Raw genomic sequence first — 12,125 nt, forward strand, 5'->3', positions numbered from 1 at the left:
AGGAAAGGATATAGAGATTTTGAAAGAGGTCAGGTGTCTTCCAGGTGCTATTGCCAGTAGGGACAAGAAGCGTATTCTTAAGATAGTCAAGAATGCCAGCAAGGACTGTATTGTGGATGCTATTGTATGTAGATATCCCAGTCTCCCAAAAGACCTTTTTTGATTCCTATCTTAAAAATCACAAAATTCTCCCTTCCTGTCTCTAGTGATAATATTTCTGTAAGTGTAAAATCTGCTTTCCTCTGCCTGCAAAAGACCTTTTTTGATTCCCATATTAAAAGTTTAACACTTCTGCCTTCCCCCCCATTTGCAAAGTTACATTCCTGCATTCAGTTTAACACTTCTGCCTTTTCTCCAAATCTGCAATTGTAAGGTCACATTCCTACATTCCATTTCTGCCTCTGGTGATAAGCTCTTTCTTTTACAACCACATTCCTGTCTCTGATTCACATGTGTATACAACAAAGACTTGTTTCATGTAATTGCCCATGCCTCAAGATATGGTCCTGTCTTCTGCAATTATTTCTGCCTCAAGTTATGTCTTCCTATGATAAACCTTGTCAACTTTGTTAACATTTGTATAGATAGCTATGCATTATTGTTTCCTGTAATGACCTTTGCCCTCTCCATTAGCAGTTCTCTGTTAGCATAAGCTATGTTTTACTGTTTCCTGTGATGACTTTTGCTCTTGTATACAATGAGTTATGTTTTCCCTTTGACCTTCCATATGTTGCTCCCTCATGTGTGTACCTCCCCCTCCCAAATGAAACAGCCTAATAAAAAGAGGGTTTCCAAAGCTGTTCTGGGGGCATAACATCCACCCCGGGCACTTTGTGCTCTCACCTTGAGCAAACTTGTGTCGGTGCCTCAGTTTCTCCTGGAACTCTGTTCCTGAAGTCATCGCAGTTCCCAAGTGTGACCGTCGGAATGTCCGGCATACTGGGTCGGTGGCAAAGGGCAGGATCTTTCCATATTCAAGGTGTTCACCCTTGCGAGGGTCCCTCTAAATTCTCACCCCTGTCACGGGGCTCTAAGAGTTGAGGCCAGAACCCAGCGCAACCACCCAACGCAACAATTGTACATCTTGGCACTTGTCAAAAACAGTTCACGCCAGACAAATCTTATTGCATTCTTTGACGAAGTGACAAAATTAGATGACCAGAGGAATGCAGTTGATATAATTTACTTGGACTTCAATAAGGCATTTGATAAAAGTTCACCCCAGTGGTCATGGCAACACAGATGAAAGAAACCAGAGATCCAGTTTACTAGTCTGATTTTGCTTCATCTGGAGACCGAAAGAAGTCAGAAAGTCACCCTGGAGAGGCAACGAGGAGGAAGGGAAACCTTGGGAGTTTGGAGCCAATGGTGGTTGGCCCAAACAGACTGAGGAAACTTTTTAAACAGATGGGACAAAAGCTGCTGGCAAGTACGCAGACAGCCCAAGAAGAAGCAAAGAGCTGCAGCAGTGCCGCCGAACTGTTGACTGTCAACAACGTGTTTGATCTGGGTGAGATTCTCCTTTATTTCTCTTCCCTATGGACTTTTAAAATATAATTCCCAGAATTGGATAACTTTTAAAAGTAAAAAAACCTAGGAAGACTTGGGAAGAAGAGAGTTAAAAGTGGCAAGAAATCTGGAATGGGGGAACAAAATTAAGGAATATAAAAATATATATGATAATATGAAAAAATGATAATCTGTTGTTGGCTAATTTTTTTGATTTGGGAAGATTTTTTTTTACTTTGTTGTGAAAGAGCATTTTAAATAAAAAGTTTTACTACTGGATAGAGACACTTTAACTAATGAGGACATCTAGTGGTGAACAAAGATACTACAATAATACAGTCAGAAGAGTGATGACCTTGAAACAACACCTGTGCTAAACAAAGAACATCCTGTGTTTCTACAAAAGGAAAAAAAAATATTTTTTTAACTACATCTTTCAACTTTAGACATAACTATTATAGAAACGATTTAGAGACAGGGCTTTTTTTCCTTTTTCTTTTTTTCTCTAATATCTTTCAACTGACAGAAATATTTGGATTAGACTTATGCAGTTGGTGTTTTTTATTTTTCTGGGCTACAGTTTAAAGTAGATGGATTTTTTTAAAAAAAACTTTGATTAGCCTAAAGCAGTTGACTCCCTTTTAAACCTGGATTATAGCCTAAAGCAGTTGGCTTCTTTTTAAATTTGGATTATAGCCTAAAATAGTTGGCTCCTTTTTAAAGTTGGATTTTAGCCTAAAACAGTTGGCTCTTTTTAAAGTTCGATTATAGCCTAAAGCAGTTGGCTTTTTTCCCCCTTCTCCCTGTGGATTTACAAAATCTACCTGATTGAAAAATGAGTGTACCAAACCTCACTAAAATTACAAAAATACCTGCTTCTGCACCCTCTTCTAGAACATCTAGTTGAGCAAGTCAGGGATCTATTGAAGCAATGTTACAACGAGAGAAGGCAAACAATCTGCAAAAAAGATGCATGCGACTTTACAACTAATGCAAGAAATGATGCAGAAGAAACATCAAGAAAGAAAAAGCAATCTTAATAAGCTAAACAAACAAATTCTTGACATAAAGACACAATTTGAGGTTCACCAACAAATGATCCTTAAAAATGACCAAAGAATTCTGAAGGTGGAAGATCAATCAGAAGATACTGGGGGAAAAATTGAAGCACTAATGACAGAGAATGAAAGATTAGAACAAGCAAATCAAAACCTAGAAGGAGCGGTCATTGCTTTGGAAATGGAGAAGGCAGTACTCTATTTGAGATTCCAGAACATACCCGAAGATAAAGAGGAAAATATAGCAGAAGTGATTATTAATCTATTAACAGAGGCCCTAGAAATGGAAAGATCAGAGATGCAGCAAGAAGTGGATGAAATATTTAGAATGAATTCAAGTTACGCAAGGAAACACAAATTGCCCAGAGAAGTCCATGTAAAATGAAGAAAACAATGAGGGATGAGATATTAAGAAGAGTCGGGGATGATTCATTACAATATAAAGATAAAAAAATAGTAGTGTTGAAAGAGATTCCCAAGAGAATAAGGGATACTTGAAGACAATATCATTTCTTGACTACAAAGCTGATTGCAAAAGGAGTAAATTTTAGATGGCTGGTGCCAGAAGGGATTTTAATCAATTGGAATAACACAGGATATCATTTGGACTCTGTGGAAGGCAGAGGGTTTTGATGAAGGATATAGAACATTTCTGGGAGAAAGAACACAATATCAACAAGAGGATGGAAAAAGCCAGAAACAGACAGAACAAACAATAGAGGAAACAATTACACAGGTGGAAGAGGGAAAAAGAGAAGATGAATCAAGAAGACTTCCAGTGCGACGTCAGAGGCAAGCGGAGCGGTAGGGAAAATTTTCTTGAACTGCCGAGCTTTGTTTTCTCTCTACCGAGCGGCTAAACGAGCCGTTGCTGATCGTGGAGTGATCAGCAAAGAAGGATGTTAGGCATATGGTGTTAGCCTACAATGTTGGGTTGAAAATATATTAACCATAATGCTATGGCTTTAAGATGTTAATTGGCCAATGGGTGTGTAAGTGTTCTCATGGCCATAAGAGGAAGCTAGGAACGTAGCTTCTCTCTCTCTCTGAATTCACTGATCTCTACTACTACTGTTTTTGCTCTGCTGTTGGTTTACTACTGTTGTAACCTGAACTGTGTATTGACCTCTGGACCGGTAAGAAGACTTTGTAGCTTGGACTGTTGCTATTGTTTATGACCTGGACTGTTTATTTTTGACTGTGCATTTTTGTTCTTACACCACCTCAAAAGTAAACTACTTTTTGTTTTTAATAACTCAGTGTATTCCTGTGTGTGACTTTTACTACTCTCAGTACCCTTCCTTGTCTGTGCAACTCTTTGGTAGCACAAGGAGACCCTGCACAACAAATTCCTTAACACTGGTTATGGGCCCAGGCCTGTACTGAGAGTTAGTACACACAGTATTCCTAGCTGAGTTTGTGTTAGTTTTTTGGTGTAAAATGGCACAGGAACTGTTGTCAGGCATCTCCTGGATAACCCGGTTGGATGGGACAAACTATGTTTCCTGGTCCACAAAATGTTGCTTGCTTTTGCGCAAGGAAGGACTATGGACTGTTGTAAATAACCCACCAGATACTACTGCTTGGGATCCAGATGACGAAGAGGATGCAAAGAAGTTAGACGACTTTAAACATAGCAATGAGAAAACTCTTTGCATTATTGGACTAACACTGAATGACCAGCAGCTTGTCCATATTCGTGGTGAGGAGTCTGCTGCTAGGTGTTGGGGCGTTTTGCGAAGGCTTTATGTTCGAGACAGTGTGGGTGCACATATACACCTTACACGTAAGCTGTTTAGGACTCGTCTGCAGAAGAATGGAGATATGCTGACCCATTTAAATTACATGAAGGCAATTTTTCAAGAGCTTCATGAAAAGGAGCTGATTTTTTCAGAGTTGCATCAGGTCTACATTATTCTGTCATCTTTCGATGAGAGTTATGATGGGTATGTTTCTTCTTTGGAAGTCCTGACCAGAGAGGAACTGACATTAACTAACATTACGGGGAGACTGCTGGAAGAGTCCAGGAGAAGGCGTGACAGAGACCAGCTGAGAGAGACACAGCCACGAGAGGAGCAGCCATTCACCACTGCTTACAACGTCAAGAAATGTTATTCTTGTGGAGCTAGAGGGCATATAGCCAAATTCTGTAGAAAGGGTAGAAAACAGAATGTAAATAGCAGTGGAAAGGCTAAAAAGGGCATTGGTTTGGCTGTTTCTGGTGAACCAACATCCAAAAATAATGAATTGTGGGTTGTTGATAGTGGGGCTTCACAATGCATTACTAAAGAGAGGTTTGTTAATATGAAAAATAGCAACCAATATGTTTCACTAGCCAACGGTTGGAGGATGAAGGCCTCTGGTGAAGGTAATTCCTATTGTCCATGCATTGATGAACAGTTACCTATGTTATATATACCTAAGCTAAGATTCAACCGTTTATCTGTAAGGGAATTGGTTAAGGTTGGGTTTCTGGTAACATTCAGAGGGGAGCAATGCACTATTGAGAGGAATGGAACCTGTGTAACCGCTAATTTGAAAAATGGTTTATTCTTTCTCACAAGTAACCAGGTTAGTACAGTTAAAGCTAACTCAATATGTGAGAACAAGAAGCCACATGATGAATGTATACATTTATTGCATAGGCGGTTAGGGCATGTAAACTTTAACTCACTACATAAAACAGTTGAGTTAGTAGACGGAATTAAACTGAAGCCATGTAGTAAGTATTTGAATTGCAATGCCTGTAATCAGGAAAAGAGTAAGGCAACTCCTGCAAACAGGTTAAACAGCTTCAAAAGAACTGTTCCTTTGGAAGTTGTGTTTGCTGAGTTAATTGGACCCATGAAACCAAGTTTAGGAGGGTCATGTTATATTTTAAGTATATTGGACCACTACTCTCGATATGGATTTTGTTATCTGCTTAAATCAAAGGCAGACACTTTCCAACAATTTGCAAACTGGCTGAAGTTTGTGGAAAGAAAAACAAAGAGAAAGGTTCAGTGCATAATTACTGATAATGGTACTGAATTTACAAACAAGCGTTTTGTTGATATGTTAGAATCTTCTGGCACTGAGCATAAACGTTCAGCCCCTTATAGGCCTCAACATAATACATTTGTTGAGAGACGTGGGCAAACATTACAAGCCATGATGAGAACCATGTTAAGAGATTCAGGCTTAACAGATAGACTGTGGGGGGAGGCAGCAAAATGTGCAAACCATGTTCTGAATATAGTTGTTAATACTTCTACTGGTAAAATACCATACACTATATGGCATGGTAGAAGACCAAACCTTGATTACCTGCACACGTTTGGCACCCCAGCTTGGGTCCACATTCCTGCACAACTCAGGAGTAAAGGCCAACATAGGGCTAGGCAATTATACTTTGTAGGATATGAAGCTAACCATAGATCCTATCGTTTCTGGGAACGAGGCACAACTAATGTATATAACAGTGCGAGTGCAAAATTCCTTGAGCACGTTGGTTGGGATAGGTTAGAGCAAGAAACTGTTAATACTGATCCTCTAGTGTTTAAGGACTCCTCTGATAATGTAAGTAGTAATGATAATACATCTCCTGTAAATATAAAAGATGAAGAGGAGATAGGGAAGATAAAAAATGAATCAGAGGAAGGAGAGGAGTCAGAAATTCAAAGCCCTGTAATTCCTTGGCGTTCAACGCGTATCAGACATCCACCTGATCGCTATGAAGCTAGTATATGTCAAGTTAGTGTAGAGCCATCTAACTATGATGAGATCAGGATGTATCCTGAAAAGGAACAAGCATCATGGAAAGCTGCAATAAATAGGGATTTTAAGGACACTAATGTTGAGAGTCCTGTATTTGATAAGACTATGTACCAATCTTTGATAGGAAGTCTTATGTATTTGAGTAATTGGACTAGACCTGATATTTCTTACTGTGTAAATCAATTAGCTAGGTACAACAATAATCCAACTGTTAGACACTGGCAATCAGCTAAACGAGTATTAAGGTATTTGAAGCAGACTATTCACTACTCGTTATATCTAGAGCCAAATCGTGAGTTAATCCTTACTGCATATGCAGATGCGAGTTTTGCCTCTGATACAAACACTCGTAAATCTCCTTCAGGGTTGGCTATAATGTTGGGTGATTCTTTGATTGGATGGAAGTCCATTAGACAAAAGCATATAAGCTTGTCTACAATGGAGGCTGAATTCTCATGTTTATCAGTGTTATGTACAGAACTGCTAGTGTACAAACAATTATTGTTAGATATGGGTTTAAATGTAAAGGATCCATTCATTGTGTATGAGGACAATCAAGCTGCGATAAAGATGGCTAACAATGCTGCAGTAAGAACAAGATCTAAACATACTGATCTTCGTTATTTAAATGTCAGACAATGTATCAAGGATAAATTAATACAGCTAGAGTATTGTTCATCTGATGTAAATATTGCAGACCATTTTACGAAGGTACAAAGTGCTGTGAAACACAATGCTAATTGTGAAAGAATGTGCATAAGATTGTAAGAGTTATATATTATTCTACCCAAAGGGGAGAATGTTAGGCATATGGTGTTAGCCTACAATGTTGGGTTGAAAATATATTAACCATAATGCTATGGCTTTAAGATGTTAATTGGCCAATGGGTGTGTAAGTGTTCTCATGGCCATAAGAGGAAGCTAGGAACGTAGCTTCTCTCTCTCTCTGAATTCACTGATCTCTACTACTACTGTTTTTGCTCTGCTGTTGGTTTACTACTGTTGTAACCTGAACTGTGTATTGACCTCTGGACCGGTAAGAAGACTTTGTAGCTTGGACTGTTGCTATTGTTTATGACCTGGACTGTTTATTTTTGACTGTGCATTTTTGTTCTTACACCACCTCAAAAGTAAACTACTTTTTGTTTTTAATAACTCAGTGTATTCCTGTGTGTGACTTTTACTACTCTCAGTACCCTTCCTTGTCTGTGCAACTCTTTGGTAGCACAAGGAGACCCTGCACAACAAATTCCTTAACACTGGTTATGGGCCCAGGCCTGTACTGAGAGTTAGTACACACAGTATTCCTAGCTGAGTTTGTGTTAGTTTTTTGGTGTAAAATGGCACAGGAACTGTTGTCAGGCATCTCCTGGATAACCCGGTTGGATGGGACAAACTATGTTTCCTGGTCCACAAAATGTTGCTTGCTTTTGCGCAAGGAAGGACTATGGACTGTTGTAAATAACCCACCAGATACTACTGCTTGGGATCCAGATGACACACATAGAAAAACCCAACATTATAAATTTTGGGAAAATCCAAAACCTGGAAAAAAAAAAAGAGGAGTGGCTATATATGTCAAAGAGACAATATATTCCAAAATGATTTGTGCAGATGAAGAAGGAAGAATATTAATGGTAGAAATATTTTTAATCAAAAACAGATACTTTTGATATCAATTTATGCACCAAATAATAAACAAGAAGATTTTTATTAAAACCTTCACAGAAAAATAGTAGAAATGGAATACCAAATTATATGTTTAATTGGGGATTTCAATGCAATAGTAGATCGGACATTAGACTATAAAAGCAGTAAATCAGGGAAACAAGAAAGAAAAAGTTTACCTAAGACTTTTTTCCAATATGATAGAGGAAATTGGTATACAAGATATCTGGAGAGAAACGAATCCAGGAAAATCACAATACACATTTTATTCTAATAGTCATAAATATTGGTCTAGAAATGGTATGATTTGGATGATGCCTAAAATAAGGGTTAATATGCAGAAATTGAAATAGAATTAGGTATTTGGGCAGATCATAACCCTTTAAAAATAGTGTGGAAAAGAATGCAGAAAAAATTAAGATGGACTTTGAATTAATCCATATTAAAAGAGAAAGAATTTATAGACTTAGCAACAAAAGAAATGGAATTTTACTTCAAAGAAAATAAAAAAGATACATTACAAAATGTATGGGATACACCAGAGCATATTTTTGAGACATAGCGATAACATACATGGTGAAAAAAAATAAAGAAAAGAGACAACAATGTCAGTTGTTAAGTGAAGAATTAAAAAAATTAGAACTTGAACTACAAATAAACCCATAAAAGAAAATATTGAAAAGGCAAATGGAAATAATAAAACATAAATTAAATTTAATAGAATGAAAAATTGGCACAACAAATTAAAAGGGCAAAGCAAAACTTTTTTGAAAATGCAAACAAACCAGGAAGATGGTGTCAAATCCTCGTCTACGCCGGGAAAAGCAAGCACACAGGAAAAACCACGACATAGTACGGATGACTGCGAGAATACCTTTAATGCAGGATCTCCAAGCAATAACAAAGTCAGCGTTGAGAGTCACACTCTCCAACGCGCCTTTTATTCGATGCCTGTAACTAGGTAGCAGCCCCACCCTTAGGCCCCACCCCTCCCCCGTGCAGACCAGCATCCGCCTGGCCTGCATAAATACTCCACCCCCCTACTTCATTACCCCACGCCCAACTCCCTCCACCGCCACCGTGATTCCCAGCGCGGAAAAAGACACAAGCCCACCCCCCTCCTAAAGTCCCGGTTGTGCTCCCCTCCACCATTGTAACCCCCTGCGTCACACCCATGGCCCCTTGGCGGTCCCCAAAGTCCGGGCGCAACTGTTCAGCACCCTGCGTCGCTGCCGGCGTGCCTACAGTCGCAGCCGTAGCCGTTTCAGGCCGCCGCTCAGCTTGCAGCCACCTCCCAGCCGATCGAACTCTACGGGCCTCGGCAACAGCTTCCATCCGCCTCCCAGCTGATTGAGTCGAGACGGACTGTCTCCCGGCCGCCAGCACCAGCGCGGCCTCCCGTAGCGCTGCCGTGGGTCCGGCGCTCGCCCGCCGGCCAACTGGTAGGCGTGGGCATGGCTGGGCACCTGGTGCTGCGCGGGCGTCTGCCTTCGCCCGCCGCACAGCTTGCAGCACGCCCGTGGATCCGACGCTCGCCCGCTGGACAGCTGGTAGGTGTGGCCGTGGCTGGGCTCCCGGTGCTGCGCGGGTAACCGTAACCGTGCTCCCCTGGCTCCCCGTGAAGTGTCGAGCCCGTAGGGCTTGACAGTTAGCTTATAAACTTAAAAAAGGAGAAAAAATTGATAAACAATTTAGTAGATGAAAAAGGCTGTTTATAATTTTAAAATGAAGCAATAAAAAGATAATTAAAGAATACTATGAGAAACTGTACAAGGAAGAAACTCCAAGGGAGAAAATGATACAATATATGGAAGAAAATAATTTACCAAAAATTCTAGACTATGTTAAATGAAAAAATAACAATGATGTAATTGACAGAGGCAATAAAAAGACCAAAAAAGGAAAAAAAACACCCAGACCAGATAGACTCCCAGCAGAGTATTATAAATATTTACAAGATATATTAAGTTCACCATTGAAAAATGTATGTAATGAACTTTTATTGGAAGCAAAACTCCGAAATACATGGTCAGAAGCTAATGTTACTTTGATACAAAAAGAGAACTCAGATTCGACCCAGATCAAATCTATAGACCGATACCACTACTGAATGTGGACTATAAAGTCTTCACTTCAATAATAGCTGAGAGGCTGAAAAGATTTTTGACTGAATTTATACACCTAGATCAAAATGGATTTTTGCCAAAGAGACAAATAAAAAATAATTTGAGGGTAATATTAGATTGTTTTTGTTGTTAGTTGCGAAGTTGTGTCCGACCCATCGCTACCCCATGGACAATGTTCCTTCAGGCCTTCCTGTCCTCTACCATCTTCTGGAGTCCATTTAGGCTCATGCCTACTGCTTCAGTGACTCCATCCAGCCACCTCATTCTCTGTTGTCCCCTTCTTCTCTTGCCCTCAATCTTTCCCAGCATTAGGTTCTTCTCCAGTGAGTCCTTCCTTCTCATTAGGTGGCCAAAGTATTTGAGTTTCAACTTCAGGATCTGGCCTTCTAAAGAGCAGTCAGGGTTGATTCTCCTCCAGGACTGACCAATTTGATCGCCTTGCAGTCCAAGGGACTCGTAGGAGTCTTCTCCAGCACCATAGTTCAAAGGCCTCAATTCTTTGGCGCTTAGCCTTTCTTATGGTCCAACTTTCACAGCCATACATTGCAACTGGGAAGACCACAGCCTTGACTATACGCATGTTGGCAGGGTGATGTCTCTGCTTTTTAGTGTGCTGTCTAGATTTGCCATGGCTTTCCTCCCCATGAGCAAGTGTCTTTTAATTTCTTGGCTGCAGTCCCCGTGTGCTGTGATCTTGGAGCCCAGGAAAATAAAATCTGTTACTATCTCCATTTTCCCCCCATCTAATTTTGAATTAGATGTTGATTTAATAAATTAGGCAGAAGAAACAAATGTTTAAATAGGTCTAAATCCCACAGACCTACTGCCTCCTAGGCGCATACTGCAAAGGAAATAAGGCATTGCATTCCCAGCCAGCATAGCCACAGGATTATGGGAACTGTGGTCCATGACACCCAAAAGACATTAGTTTGGGTAAGGCTGGATTAAATTATAAAAGAGCAGATGAGAGAATGTAGAAGCAAGAAACACTTTCCACATCTCTGACAAAATAATGAGGGGGGGGAGAGTTGACTCGGCCTTCGCGATCTTTCACGAGAAGTTGGAATTGATTCATTGACCTTTATTTCCGCCAAAAATCTTTTGTTTCCTTGCATGCGGCAGCAGTGGGGGATCGCAAACGAGCAACTGCATGGGGCTAGAAGTCAGGTAAGGAAAGAAAGGCAGTTTCTGGCAGGAGCAAGGATTTCTTTCTTTACCTCCCCCACTTGCTTCTAGGCTGCTTTCTGCTCAGACGTGTTGCTCTTGCCTAGGCCCACTTCAGCGCCCTCCCTCCCCGAGCCTCCAGTGCTCCACCTGCTGCTTTGGTTGGTCTGCCAGCCCCCACCTCAACGACCTGCCCACCGCCGTCTAGCACAGCTGACCCGGGGCTGAAGGGGCTGTCCTGGCATGGGACGGGCCCGGGCCCCACCCTCTCACCACCATGCAGGGTAAGCTTGCCGGGCCCGCCCCTACCTAGATGCCCTCTCCTCCCGCAAGCATTTTATTAACCTGCCTTTCAGCTGCATTCCATTTCTCCATTGGCTTTTCAGCCTTTGCTGCATGTTTGTGGGACAATGGGTTTTTAAAAAAAAGTTCCATGAGACTTTCTAACTTCTCGTTAGATTTCACAAGAAGTTAGAAAGTCTCATGGAACTTTTTTTTTTAAACGATAGTCCCACAAACACGCGGGAAAGGCTGAGAAGCGAACAGAGAAATGGAATGCAGCTGAAAGGCAGGTTAGTAAAAAAAGCTTGAGGGAGGCGACGGCATCTGGGCAGGGGTGGGCCCGGCAACCTTACCTTGCACGGCTTCGGCAGGTGTCTGGCAGAAGGAGGAAAGCAACTGGTCTACCACTATGCTAGCGCTGCCGCATTCCTTCTCCACCTATCCACAGGCCCCACCCCACCCCTCACATGCAGCGCCCTGCTCCCGCCACTCCCCCCACGCCCACACGGCACCTTCTCTTCAGCTCCGTGTCTCTTCCTCCGCTGCTGTGTGACTAAAAATA

This window comes from Vipera ursinii (genome assembly GCF_947247035.1).
Source record: "Vipera ursinii genome assembly, chromosome: 2".
Taxonomy (NCBI): domain Eukaryota; kingdom Metazoa; phylum Chordata; class Lepidosauria; order Squamata; family Viperidae; genus Vipera; species Vipera ursinii.